The sequence below is a fragment of the Xyrauchen texanus genome, chromosome 46 (genome assembly GCF_025860055.1).
Source record: "Xyrauchen texanus isolate HMW12.3.18 chromosome 46, RBS_HiC_50CHRs, whole genome shotgun sequence".
NCBI lineage: Eukaryota > Metazoa > Chordata > Actinopteri > Cypriniformes > Catostomidae > Xyrauchen > Xyrauchen texanus.
In genome coordinates, this window is record NC_068321.1 from 1,414,449 (window position 1) to 1,428,726 (window position 14,278).

General features: G+C 35.1%; 1 protein-coding gene and 2 long non-coding RNA genes across 6 annotated transcripts in view; 2 read left to right on the forward strand and 1 right to left on the reverse strand.

Moving 5' to 3' along the window:
• LOC127637921 (protein inscuteable homolog) overlaps positions 1 to 14,278 on the forward strand; it is a 296,421-nt gene that overhangs the window by 247,056 nt on the left and 35,087 nt on the right. The gene's annotated exons all lie outside the window — the stretch shown is intronic.
• LOC127637939 (uncharacterized) lies at positions 724 to 7,098 on the reverse strand. The gene is made up of 3 exons (XR_007969817.1): positions 5,963 to 7,098; positions 5,620 to 5,729; positions 724 to 1,206 (listed from the first exon to the last, which is right to left on the reverse strand). It is a non-coding gene; the product is annotated as an uncharacterized LOC127637939 (long non-coding RNA).
• Positions 3,125 to 13,600, forward strand: LOC127637938 (uncharacterized). 2 transcript variants are annotated; one of them, XR_007969816.1, is made up of 7 exons: positions 3,125 to 3,139; positions 4,616 to 4,686; positions 5,655 to 5,748; positions 7,988 to 9,113; positions 9,223 to 9,457; positions 11,830 to 11,871; positions 13,497 to 13,600. It is a non-coding gene; the product is annotated as an uncharacterized LOC127637938 (long non-coding RNA). The 2 variants fall into 2 exon arrangements; XR_007969815.1 differs by lacking the exon at positions 3,125 to 3,139 and having other exon boundaries at positions 4,478 to 4,686.

Genomic DNA, 14,278 nt, shown 5'->3' on the forward strand with positions numbered 1-14,278 from the left:
ATTTATTCATTTGTTCTTTTATTTATTTATTATTTAACATGCATGTGTGCATTATTAAAAGTACCATTGCAGCAACGAGAACGGGTCTGAGCCAAATTATGTTAAAGATGTGTTCTGGTGACTGGCGTGTTTTTAAACCAATCAGATAAGAGTAAATCGAGAGTTAGCGATTAGCTCATCTGATTGGCTACATGAAGAAGGTGGACCCGCCCTCCACTTCGCACTCCCGTTGGAACTACGTCATTTCAACAACAAATGGTAGATTTATCAGAAAATTAATCAGAAAGAAAATCAATCGCAAAGATCGCAAAACAATAATTATAAAAGTGGTTGTTTGCTGCCATTTTTTTGTTTTCTTAAAAATGTAAAACACAAGCATATATGTTTTATCACAGGTTTACAATAAAAATAAGAGTGTGATTTCAAAGCATTTTGAAATTTGATCATCATTCTCGGACGTTTTGATACGTTCGGATCGATCAGCCCATCCCTACTTTCTTTAGACATATGTTTCATGTGTTGGTTTTAATAAAGACTCGGAGTACTCATAAAACTCACAGAACGAAATATGCGTCACACTTCACTGCGTTCTCAACAACATGTACAAGTCTTCTTCATACGTTAAAACAACGAGAATACAGAAAATAGGCTTAGAACTCCACCTAGTGGTTATATTATAGAATTAAAGGAGAAATTACAGGAGACAGCTTTATAACTGAAATCCCAGCTAACAAAAAAACGTCCCCAGAACGTCCCCTGAACGTCCACTGCGAACGTTCCCTGAACGTCTTCGTGTAGGGTTCTTTAAACGTTCGCAGGACGTCGTGGGGGACGTTAGCGGGACGTTCGCAGGACGTTGCGGGGGACGTCAGCGGGACGTTCGCAGGACTTCGCGGGGGACGTTCGCGCGACGTCCCGAGGGACATTCACGGGACGTTTAGAAAACTTTCGGGGACCTTTACGGAACTTCACTAGAAGTCCTTTTAACATCTTAACACCCTTTTATAGTGTAGCATTAGTCTGATAACACAAAATTGAACAACCAAGGAACAAACACACAACAAGGAAAAACACACAAATTCCGAATATCAGGACACAAAAATACTTTTATTTTCATAAACAAAAACGTGTGTGTGTGTTTGCGTGGAGTTGCCAAGTTTCCATGTTGAAGCGTTACTCCTCCACATCTGATTCCACCCTTGGAACCTAAAACAAAGTAACAAAATGTAAACCTTTAGGTTTTATCTTAAATACAGCTAGTTTTCTATAATTTAAATATTTTTAAATGGGCTACAGAGGATCATTGTGCCCTAGGCTAGAAGTGATTTTATTCAAGAACACATTGTGCGGTTATACTTTGTTTTACGGTGTCATTGACAGCGTAATTATATATTTAAGTAATATTATACATGTAGGCTACTTACTATAGAGTTAGGGTAGGATTAGGGTTTGGTTGAGGGTTAGTTGCATGTAATTATGCATAATTATGCTATTGTAAGTAGGCTACATGTAACAAGGACACTGTAAAATAAAGTGTTACCGCATCGTACCCACTGTCTGTTTGCATACACACACGACACAAGCACAGCATCATAGAGATGTATGAATTCGGGAAGTCTCCTGGTACTGAGTACAAATTCATGCATTCATTCTGCGTGCTCTTTATACACATAAATGACCTTTTACTTGCCGATACACACCTTTTTAGTATAAAGCCTATACGCGCTTTTTTAGGCTATGATAGGCTACACACACAAAAATAAGTCATCTTCAAAAATGCTTAAAGATCATACAATTTTAACTTATTTTTTCATATATCATATTAACAATGACAACAGGTCTATATTTGTCAAGTAGCAAGACATGCTTAAATATGCAAACATTATATTTGATTAGACACATGGCAATTCACCGAATCATCTTGCTCAAACACTTTTGGAGCACCCATGCAGGTGAAAAAGACGTAGACATATACTAAATGTATTAAAAATGTACTTGAGTATGTTTTTAGTAAAATAAACTTTTTGCCAGGGTTGATATTGTCCCCACCACCTTTTAAAACATCTCGCGGCACGGATTGTAGGCTACCAATAAAAATAAATATTGTAGCCTACTGCAGCCTACTGTACGGAGTGGGGGATTTGGTGGTGTAAATATATTTATTCTGAAGCAATATTTTCAGATTTGACACGCTTAAATCTTCATATTTGTGATATTTACCCCAGTGTGTTATTTATTTTTATTAAGACAACTTTACGTTATTAAATGTATGTATCATCTTTCATGTCAAATTGTTACATTTGATCAATAAATTCAGTTATAATAATAAGAGGGCTGTTACCCATTACATTAAATAATTCGCACTGCAAAATTACAACTGCAATAAATAATGTTATGAGATTGATGTTTTAAATAAATGTTTGAATATACAAATAAAAAAATGCAATGCTTGAACATGAAACTAAACCGCCAATAGGTGGCGGCATGTGACCGTCTTAATTAGTGAGTCATAATTGAGTCATTCATACAAAAGATTCCTTCAAAACGCTGAATCGTTCAGTAACTGCGCTGCTGTTGGAACTATTTTCGTCGGCAAAATAGAACATAAACAGTTGATATTGTTTGTGTCTAAAATGTAAATAGCTTAATAATACATATTAACTACGCTACTTGATTAATGAACTATAAATTCAATGTAACATTTTCAATCGTGATATTAATATTTAGCAAAAAAGCTCCCTTTGTTGTTTTATTTATAACATATGATTGTTTAACATAACACCACTAACGTTTGATTTTTTACCTCAGTGCATTTCTTCTGTGAGTTTTGTGTGCTGTTTCACTCATTTGTTTTTATTTCTCCACGAATGTATCTAAGCCTCAACGCGACATTGTTACCAGAAATACACCCATTATCAACCGCTGTTTAACGTTACATTGAATGTAATAAAATCACAATCATTCTTACGTTTCGGTGCTTCCCTGGTTATTGTTTTTTGTCACTAAAATTAAGTTACTCGTCCGGTCGGTCAAGTACAATAAAAGTACTTCGACCCCCTCCCCCTGCGAGCTGCTGCGCCACCCCATAATCCCGCTGACAAGAGTGGAAGACTGCAGGCTGCACCGTCATTGCTAATTGGTAAGTGCGTTATTCAAGTATCATTTAGGAAGTACATTATAAAAGTAAACTGGTGTTGATGTCATGTTAGTCTGTTACATAATTATATAGGCTGAATCGGTGATATTTGCTTATTATTCACCAAAATTGCTGAATTTAATTCACCAAAACCCCCCTGCTTTTTACCTGACATCTTTGAAAGACAGATGCAATGATTAATGCATCCATGGCCAGGATATAATTATAAAATATGACATGATTTTAAAAGTTATTATTTTAAGCCTATTTGGAGAGAGAGATGTTTATAATGTGACAATATGTCAGTCATCGTGTGATAACGAAAATATAACTAGGCCTACTACTACTTGTTCTAAGCAGGTGTTGTCAGTGAACAGGCTGTAAAACTGTTGTCTAAGTTACAGACACTCATGAAAAACTGATGCTAATTATCTGGGAAACATTGTCTAACATCAGTCAAGTTGTCATTTTTTGTGTCAAACAAGTTGTTTTTATAACATTAAAACAGGCGATCATGATTTATCTTGAATCTTACCCAGATACAATAGTGCTATTTTCTGATTGGCTATTGTAGGGTAGAGTGAGTATAGTTGAGACACTTTTTTCGTTTTGATATTTCACACAAAAATAGATACTGAAAAGAAGTGAATTTCCACATGACATGCCACATGACATTTCATTAGCTTGTAGACTAAGATATTATCAATCAATAATACCCATGAGTAGTTTATATTTTCCACAATTAGCTCATAAAAATAAGGTGCTTTTTGTCTCAACTTTGTCTCAACTGTACCCATATGTGGTACAGTTGAGACACCCATTTTTAATGATGTAAAGGTAAACTAATCGTTCATTGCAAATATAATAAATAAAGACAAATAAATAAAATAACAATTGTGCAACATGTTTGTTTATTCATCCATTTAAATTAATTAATTTTGTTTAAATTGGCTTTATGCACAGCTGCACTACTTCCTGAACTTCAGCCAGCTCCTTTGTTTCCTGTCTGCCATTATTGGACAAACTGATTAATCCAGGTGTGCCTGACCTCAGTAGTCACAACAACAATAATCAGACACACCTGGATTAATCAGTTTGTCCAATAATGGCAGACAGGAAACAAAGGAGCTGGCTGAAGTTCAGGAATTAGTGCAGCTGTGCATAAAGCCAATTAGCACTGGTAAAAATTTATAAAACAGAAACAATATATTTTATATATTATTTAATAATACAGTTTATTTATCACAAATATCCAATTTTAATTTAATTTTGCGGCTTATGCTGGCTAATTACTGACGTTTAACCTTGTTTTTCACTGTGTTCACATATTAGATGGAGAAATAATTACAGAGGGATTTATGGATATCTGCTTTTGTTATCCTGTAAATCAGAATATACTGTCTATGAATATGTTGCCCATACCTCTCTATCATTTATCAGTCTTTTACTTCTCACTAATTTAGACTTTTGTTTCCACAGGTGGGAATGCTGTCCTCCATTGGTTGAAGAGATACCAAAAACATCATAACCAACCATGGCCATTATGGCTCGTAAGTATTATATATAGATGCCTTTCACTTTACCTAATCACCACTCTCGCATTCATTACTCACTACTCTATGAAGGTAAAAAGTATCAACACCCTAGAGCACGTAGATGTGAATTTGAGAACTTGTACAAAAAATAATCATATTTCGTGAACATTTACACTTGCAACTCAGGGGCGGTGAGAGAGAAGGGGTGGCAGGGTGTTCAAAGCAATGTGTTTAATTGTACGTTAAGCATCTCCCTCCCATTGAAAACGCTTAATAGACCAACAGTTATTAAAAAAACCACACAATTCGTTATACATTATTAATAAAACAAAGGCAGCAGGTTTATTTGCACTGAACACAAATTTGCTTTCTTTCGTCATATTCTGTGCTCATCTGCTTTTCTGTAGAATGCATTATTAGTATGGTGTTTACTGAGTTTGATAATATCATTTATTTCTTTATATATCAGTCTAATGCATTAAGCCATGTTAGCATCTCAGAGCGTCTCCCTTTCTCTCTCACCGCCACTGAGTTGCAAGTGCACAAGTTAGTTTTGCAACGAAATTTGAAATTGTAGTGACAGATTTGAGAAGTGCCTAATTGAGGTTGTACTGCGATTAAAGGCAAATATATATATTACAAGTTTGTGACTGTCATTGTATTTCTGTGAATGGCATTTTTCACATTTGTGACTACTTGTCTGCAGCTTCAAATTCAGAATATATATATTTTTTTTGTCTTTTGTCTGCGAGTGCAAATTTCAACATTCAACTTCAGATTTTAATTTGACAGGTTTTCACATTGGAGCTGTGAGTGTAAATGTTCACGTACAAGTATGAATATTTATTGTACAAGTTCTCAAATTCACATCTACGTACTCTCCAGTGTTAATACTCTTTTAAAAGTAAGCCTACTTATATTGTGAGTTTTTGGACAAAATCCTCTTACCTGAACATTTTTCTTTGCTTTCTCACGATGTGGAGCATGCTTAAGGGTCACGGCTATCATGTCTTCCACACTCTGGGTCTTGTGGTGTGGATACACCTTACTGCAGGCACCTTCAAGTTATAGTTCACAGTAAGTATAACTAGATCACAGACACATGTAGAAAGTATTATTCTCGATAGTACTAAAAATCCATCATGTTCTCATAACAGATCATTTTCCACTTATATATTTATATGCTAAGTTTGAATGAATATTTCAATCAAAGAGAATGAATCTATCACATTCAACTTGCGCTTTTTGCAATCTTGGAGACAGGATCTCTTGAGTAATGTTTTGAACTTACGTATGATCGCATCATTGATCAGCAGTTGCTGAAATGCCCGTTTTCCTTTTCTCCCTTTGTAGCTGTATTCAGCCCAAAGGGAATTCTCTCCGATTTTTTTAGCATTCTTCTAATGCCATCCCCCAAACTGCCTGCACTCTGAAGACAAAGATATCGAATCTACATACAAACAACAACAATCAGTTATCAAAGAACAGTGCCAAGAAATTGCAGCATAACATAAAACAGCATTTGTTTCAGCACATACAATCTTCTTGCGAAACTCAACAGCTTTCAGCTTTTCGCACAGCTCTTCCAATTCCTCCACTGACTTGCAAGGCTCCTCTAGCACCTCGAATAGGTCCAAGGCAGAGGTGCTTTGCTGGTTCACAGACTGCAGTCCAATAGCTGTTTTAATATCGGCATGGATTTGGTCAAGTTTCAGCAGTATTCTTCTCTCCAAGCCATCAAATAGCTGAGAGATATCTGTGAAAACATTGTGAAAACATTGTCTCTCTCTCTCTCTCTGATTTTTTTCTCAATTTTAGTAATTATAGCCATTCAGCATTACAGTATAATTAAAATCTATCAATTTTAACATTTATGTAATAAATGCTTCAAATAACACTATTGTAATCAATGCAACAAAAAAGGCCTATGCCCTTCAAAATATTATATATATATATATATTATAGCAAATGTCAAAAAGACAGATTAAACAGAGCTGATTCATATTAAAGAAAGTATGACTGTTAGAATCACAATGCCTGTACATATCTATCCAGGTCATCTGTATATATGTGTATAAAGTCTTTCTTCGATTTTGTTTTCTTTTTCTTTGCTTGTAAGCTGGTAATGTCATCTTCCAGGCCAAATGGAATAATGAAAATAAAGAATTAGGTTATATAGTTAAATAAATTCTCCTTTTAAAAATCCTCACTGATATTTAAAACCCTTTTTTTTTTTTGGTATGAGCACACCACAATGAATTCACCTTGAGACGACCCACCATTCTCATGAACTGCAAAACAAAATTTAATTAAACATTAATAGAGAACACAAATTTTGGCTTTTCATAATCATTCTCATTTCAGTTATAGTTTATATGCTTACAGCTTTGAGCCTGTTTTGCCCATCTGGGCTGGCTGGGCAAGACTTCTTCCTCTGCAAAAACAAATTAAAAAAATTACCTTTCATAATAAATTAGGGAAGATCTTTAACCTATGTATTATACCATATCTAAATACCTCTAAATCGTCTAGGGGAATGACTTTTCTCCCCTATTCTCATCAGAGTCCTCAACATGCGACGTTTCTTGGGCCTTTCTTGCCCGAAATCTTGCGAGACCATAATTATCTGCTCACAAAGCAGCATAACTTATTATAGAAATATTTGCTATTGTTTTGTCTTGATTAAAAAGTTTGTAAGGTATTATTTTGCATACTTTACCTGTGTCAGAAAATATTCTGACTTGATGTTTTGACCACAGCTTCTTGTCTGGAATGGCACATTTTTTACCATAATACCAGCGTTCACGTGAGGCCAGTAGCAATACAATACCTTTCAGACATAGATGTATTTGTTTTCATTTGCACATTTACAATAAACCTGTTTAATATTTAACATTTATTTTTATATATATGGACTTCGTCTTACCTCATTATTTAACTCCAACCAGCTGGATGGAGCCACCTCAACTTCATTGTGCTCAATAAAATGAAGCACAACATAGCGCAAATAATCCTGTATTAAACAGAAAAGTTAAAATATAATTTGTTGAAATTTTTATAATTAGTTATGAATTGATCCATAGGACATGCTCTAACCTCATGAATAAATTATGATAATGGCTGTTTTGTATCAGATCCATTTGTTCCATTTTGATCCTCCTTGTTTTCTTAAGTTCTAGACATTCTCATTTCATTTTTGTAGTTAAAATGTTCTTCTACAGAAAGGCTTGAGTCTTGTGACATATTTGATGATTTGGTTGTAATGCTCTGTGTCTTTAAATGAAACTAATAAATAACTATGTACATCTTTCAACAGTCTACAAAGTATGAAGGATAGACACGACAATTCTGATTCCACGATCTTCCAACATGAATGCCCTCCTCTCAAGTGCCTTTCTGTCAAGGCAACGCATTTGTGAGTGCCTAATGCTAGCTACATACGCTCCATAAAGACGGGAATCGCATGGTGTCATCAGATATGGCTGTAAATTGGTGAACACTCTGCATAACATTGTGTTGTCCACCCCTTCTGACACCACCTCACAACATTCTTCAGGGCTTAAAACAAACACATTGTTTGGGCTTTTCAATGACACCACTTTTTCCTTGTTTTCTTGCTTCAGCTTTGATGTTTCCTCCAGACGATTTGCTACTTGAGTTAAGACATTTTTTCCAGAGCGGACCATGTTCTTCATCTGATGTAGATAGTTTTCAAATTTAAACGCACTGCAGTTGTCAAGGCAGCCAAAGTTTTGAGCATCTTCTGAAAGGTGCAGCAATGAATGGACGTTGTACACTAAAAATGTCTCTCCATATATCTCCCGTCCTTTCTCCACAAAGTATTGAAGTAGTTGGCTGGCATAAGGCCCTTGTGCCTTTGTAAGTTCTGGACTCACTAAGATGCACAGAGCAGTGCTAAAACACAAGAAGTGTTCGTACAGTTGTCCTTGTAGTGCTCCCTTCAGAACTATCTTCCCTGTGTATAATGCAAACTGTCTGAATTCGGTTGCTTTCCAACGCTCAATTTCTTGCAACCCCTTGGCTTTCTGGCAAAGCAGTCAGGAATTGTTTTCTTCAGTGTCACCAGCCTATTGCTTACACGGGCCACGTCCCCTGATGACATGCGGTACTCGGATCTACCTCTTGTCCACAATAGCAGCAACTTTTTCATGACCCCAAGGCAGCTCTGGTGCATGTAATCGATGGGGAATGATTTGATCATGTCGATTGGGAGGACAGAGAAAGGCGAAATCTTCTCCTCGTGATGGTGTTCTGGTTGCCAACACTCCCTGAATGATTGGTCTGTCCTCAAGGTCAGATTGTCAACATCTGGATACGTCATCCGACCATCCCAGGATCCCTTCTGGGTGCATCTGTCGCACCCATAGTAGCCCGAGAACTGCTTGACACACTTGACCATGGCTTTGGCAGGAGCATCGCAGGTAACGCATCTCAGTTGGATGTTTAAATGTTTGCCTTCCCAGGTCAGACCATTCTGCATTAGTTCTGCCAATTCCTGAACTGTGTCACTAATAAAGTCTTGTGTTTTAGGTTTGGATGCAGCAGTGGTGAGGCAGAGGGGAAAATACATGCTGGTGACAAATTAATGGAACAAAGAACTGGCCAGAGGGACAAGTTTGAGCTTTTAAATAATGGTAGCCCATCAACATTTAAGGAGAGGTCCAGTGACTGCAGATGGTCTGTCACAGCTGCATAATATCTGCTCAGATGCTTTGAGAGCTGATCTGCCACATTGAACTGTACACTCTCAACAGCATCTTTGGTAGTAAGTTCATAATGCTTCTCATTTGCAAAGAGTGTCCTTGCAGTATAGGGGAGTTCTGCATGCCCATGTATTTTGAGGATGTTTAAGAGAGCATCCACAGCATTATGTTTAACTTGAAACTTGCATGCCCATTTTGAAAGTTCTTCCTTGAGAGTAGTTGTATCCTGTTCAGCTATCAGAACTTGACAGGGCTGGATCTATAAACATGCTAAAATTTTCCTCCTCAAAGACCTGGTTGTGACTGTCACTATCAGCAAAGCTGGCCGTCTCAATTGCACTGATCGTTTCCTTGTTGGCTGCTGCCTTTTGTGCCCTTGACACTCTAGCCCAGATTTTATTGTACTGCCTCTTACGCTCTATTGATGTCATCCATCTACTATACTGGTGTCTCTGCCAATAATTCAATAAATTGCGTTTATCAGTACATTTCCAGATTTAATCTGTTTTTCCCTTAAACTATCAGCCATATAACTTGATTGGTACTGAACTTACCTTTTTGGAGGACATACTGGCCAGAAGTACAAAGGCTGAGAAAACAGAAATAAACAATTAAATAAATACACACACACACACACATACATATATATATATATATATATATATATATATATATATATACATACATAACTATTTCAAACAAGATCAATTAAAAGATGTAGCCACACTGTTGGCTGTTTTTAACATCATAATACTTAATATTGTTTATATCAAATTTAATTGTTATTTTTTGTGATGTATGGCATAAAAAACTTAGTCATACATAACACATGGTTTTGTTCTCAGGTAAACAATTTGTAAATTGTTCATAGTTTGATTTTTCAATGTTTAAAAGTTATATTTAAATATACATTTAAATTTAATTAATTTGAATGTATAATGTAAGCTATACAGATTTAAAGATAATTCCAAAAAGATATGCATTATTTATACATAAATTCAGACTAAATCAATGGTCTGCTCAGTCTACAGCTGTGACCTTAGGAATAAGTTCATGAATCCACGTCTTTCTACAAACACGGGAGGTGAATTATTATTCTGATTTGGCCCAAAAGCTACTTGCAGTGGTTATTGTTTTTAAGGTCCACTTGAATCATTACTTTCCAGTGTGTTTTCCCCATAGACTGTAAAACAGTTTATAAGATAGAAATAACTCTAATTTTAATTAAACTCCAGTACAATAGGTGGCGGCATGCATTTAGTGTGCTGCCCGCCAGTAAACCCATTTGATGAACAGGAAGTTGTAGGGCCATATCCGCCTATGATATGCACACATCACGGCAGGCAGACGAGTTGCTGGAAGACTGCGGGTAAAAATTTTTGCCTAATTTGAACGTTAAAATGTGTTTAATCGTGACTACAGTAACTTTGTTTTTCTTCTATACAATAACGTTAATCTTTTGACAGATTAAAGTTATTCGTCACTAGCTAAGGATGCATGATCTTGTGCACATCGCTCGCGCTAGCTGTAACTGTATCTCGCGCACTTCGCTCGCGCTAGCTGTAACTGTATCTCGCGCACTTCACGCAGCGTATCTTATATGTATGTACGGTTAATATATATTAATACACGTAAGTTACTTACCTCAAATTTAACTTTATTTCCACTGGTTTCGCGAAGAAAGTGGTGTAATGGACCTGCGACGTACTATGAAAGCTAAAATCCACTAAAATATGATAACTAATGTAACGTTACCTATGATATGAACGCGAATACGATATGAAAAATCAAACAAATAAGTAACTTATAGCTATAAACCTCGTATAAACTAACTAATCCTATTCACAAACACGTATGAACAGCATATATATACACACAACTTAACTAACGTCAATTAAGCTACGAAAACTACCTATCTAATTATCAAACTGTACACTATAACTAATATAAATACTATATATGATAACTATAACTTAACCTATGATGAAATCTAAATGAATCAACTAACTTATCTAACAATTAACTACAAAATACACGCAATTTATGAAAAAAATACGAAAATCAATAGGAGCTCGTCTATATCCACCACTGTCTTTCACTAACAAACGTTAATTCCGTTATGTCAGTTATAAGTATCTCTCGCGAGGTGCATTCAAATTTGTGTATTCAAATGTATTGTATCCCCTCTTTTTGGTTTGGCTGAATTTTAATTGTGACAATTCATCAGTACTAGTGTTTTTTTTTTTCTTTTTTTTCCCTTCTTCTTCTTCTTTCCCTATTAAAGGGAAGTTTGTTGCTTTTTATTCCAGACTCAACCTTTTTGTAAACCCACAGATGACTATTGTAATAATAATGGAGGATTGTGGTACAAGAGAGCATTTACACTTAACCTAACAATTAATGCCTATTAATCTAATTTGTTTCTGTGTTCCAGTCCCTGGTGTCATAGTTTACTTCCTGGAGGAGGATGCTTTAGGTAAGCAAATTCAAATGACACCACTACCTGAAACGTTTGCTTTCTTACTATTTTAATAACATATTAGGGCTGCAAGGGTATTATGTATCTGTGTAAAACAAATGGAAATGGGGTGTTCAATACTGAAACATGAATTTATTAAAAATCTTAGCATTTGTTTTAACACCAGGGCTTGACATTAACACCGCTTTGGCAGGTTGAATTTTATATACCTTACATTTTTCAATGGTAGTGTTTTAAAAAGGCATCTGAAATAATAAAACTAAGTGCAATCTAGTGTTGGCAGTAATATTGATTTTTCGATACATATTGATACTGAAATATCTGAAACTCTCTGGCAGAAAAGATACAAACGATACCAGCTGCGTGTTCTCGCTCTTTAATCTCTCCGACCATGAAGTTGACACACCAACCCTTTACTCACTCATTTAATTTGCTCCGGATTAATGTTGTTGGTGGTACAGGGCTTGAATTCTGGCGAGGATTGCGCGTATTGAGCAAAATTTTACTCATTCCTGCAGATTTTGTGCTCTCACCCAAAGTGCACTTCACTGTGATGATCCAATAGTTCAAATTATCATAGAAATCAGCTCTTGATAGAAACTTGGCGCTTAAAATAATGTAAAAAAAATAAAAATTATCAATTACATTGTTTCGTTACTACGTGGTGACAAGTGACTGTTAAAAAATGTTTTTGTTATTGAATTATTTATTCAAGAGAATGTAGTACTGTATGATGCTTCTGAAATAAGTCAGAAAGTTGTGATGAATTGTTTTTGTAAATGTTACTTATACAGTCTTGTAGAATCGCAATTCTTAAAAAAAAAACGCAATACATATTGTATCGCCATCGTAATAGTATCAAATAGGGAGATAGGCGTATCGTCCCAGTATAATGGGTATATATATACCCATTGCTGCTGATATGGTGCTAAATCATACATAAATATAGATTGTTTCATTGTAAAATCTGTTCACTTTGGACCTATACAGATCTGAGATATTATTTGTATTCACACAATGCAGGTCAGACCAATGTGGCCAGGTGAAAAAGACGTACTATTAAAATGTACTTGAGTATGTTTTTAGTACAATACAAATATACTTGAATGCATTTTTAATAAATTTTACTGTACGTCTTTTTCACCTACAATGAGCAATAATTCATTATTTGGTCAACTGTTCTTTAAGGACACTTTTACAGCAGTATTTTTGGTGTTTGACATCACAGAAAAGTGTTGAAATTTTTTTTGAAGTCACGTAGAACAATTTTTGTCTGTAGTGACAATATTCTTTTTGTAGTTTATACCTTTTACAAAATGTTTCAAATGAACAGTCACATTTATTTATTTTTTATCAAGCTTGTATTCCTGTTTTTTATATATATATATATTTGGGCTCTCATATTATTCAGATTTTTTTTAAATGAGAATCATGTATTTCCACCCATCCATTATGCATGAACTGTTATTCATATTATTTTTATTTTGGGACAAAAAATACCTTACTTTGCAGCCTGACCAACAGTTTGTCAATTGAAATGATGGGTGTGTAGAATGTGAAATTGCCGAAGTTTACATGAGGATGCATGTCTTACCTGTATCTTTTTCATTTTTCTTTTCCAGCAATTTCAGCATTGGACTTGTTCCCATCCTTTTTGGTCGCCTCTCCTGCACTTGCTGTTTGGAAGTCATTGCTTGCATCTGATTCAGGACCTGTCATTCTGCATTTCTGTTTTCATTCAGCTTTGCTTACATTTTGAACCCTTAGCAATAATAAACGTTTTCTATTTGGGCTATAGTTGTACATTCAAGTTTGTTTTTCTTAATTGAATGTGTTTGTGTGGATATGCAACAATTATTTATTTTATAGTACTTCATTGATGGAAATTTGCAAAGATTCTGAATTAAAAAAACACATTAACATTGTTCTTAATTTTTATTGTCATTGTTTTAATCAGTTAATCTATAACTGCACAATGGTGGTGCACTATTGCCTGATTTTGTGTGCATTGTGATTTAGATTATGCAACACATTAAATTGACCCTAATTAAGTCATATAGTAATGGTGGTGGAAATTATTTAATGAAAACAATTGCATTGTATCATATCTTTTTATTCATTTTAAATAGTGAAATCAGGTTTAGTTGGATCATTGTAATACAATCAGTAAAGGATCAATATTAAGGCCATGTTTTACAGAATATTGAGTAGTTTCTAAACCATTCTTAAGAAACATGATTTGTTACATATAACTTTTTTTTTATTGGTAAAACCATTTCCACAAATAGACATGTTTTTCCTTACATTACTATGGTTTAATGCATTAAAACCATAGTAATGTCAAAAAAAAACATTACTAGGTAATTGGGCGTCCTTGGAATGCCCTCCAGCGAACGTTATAAAC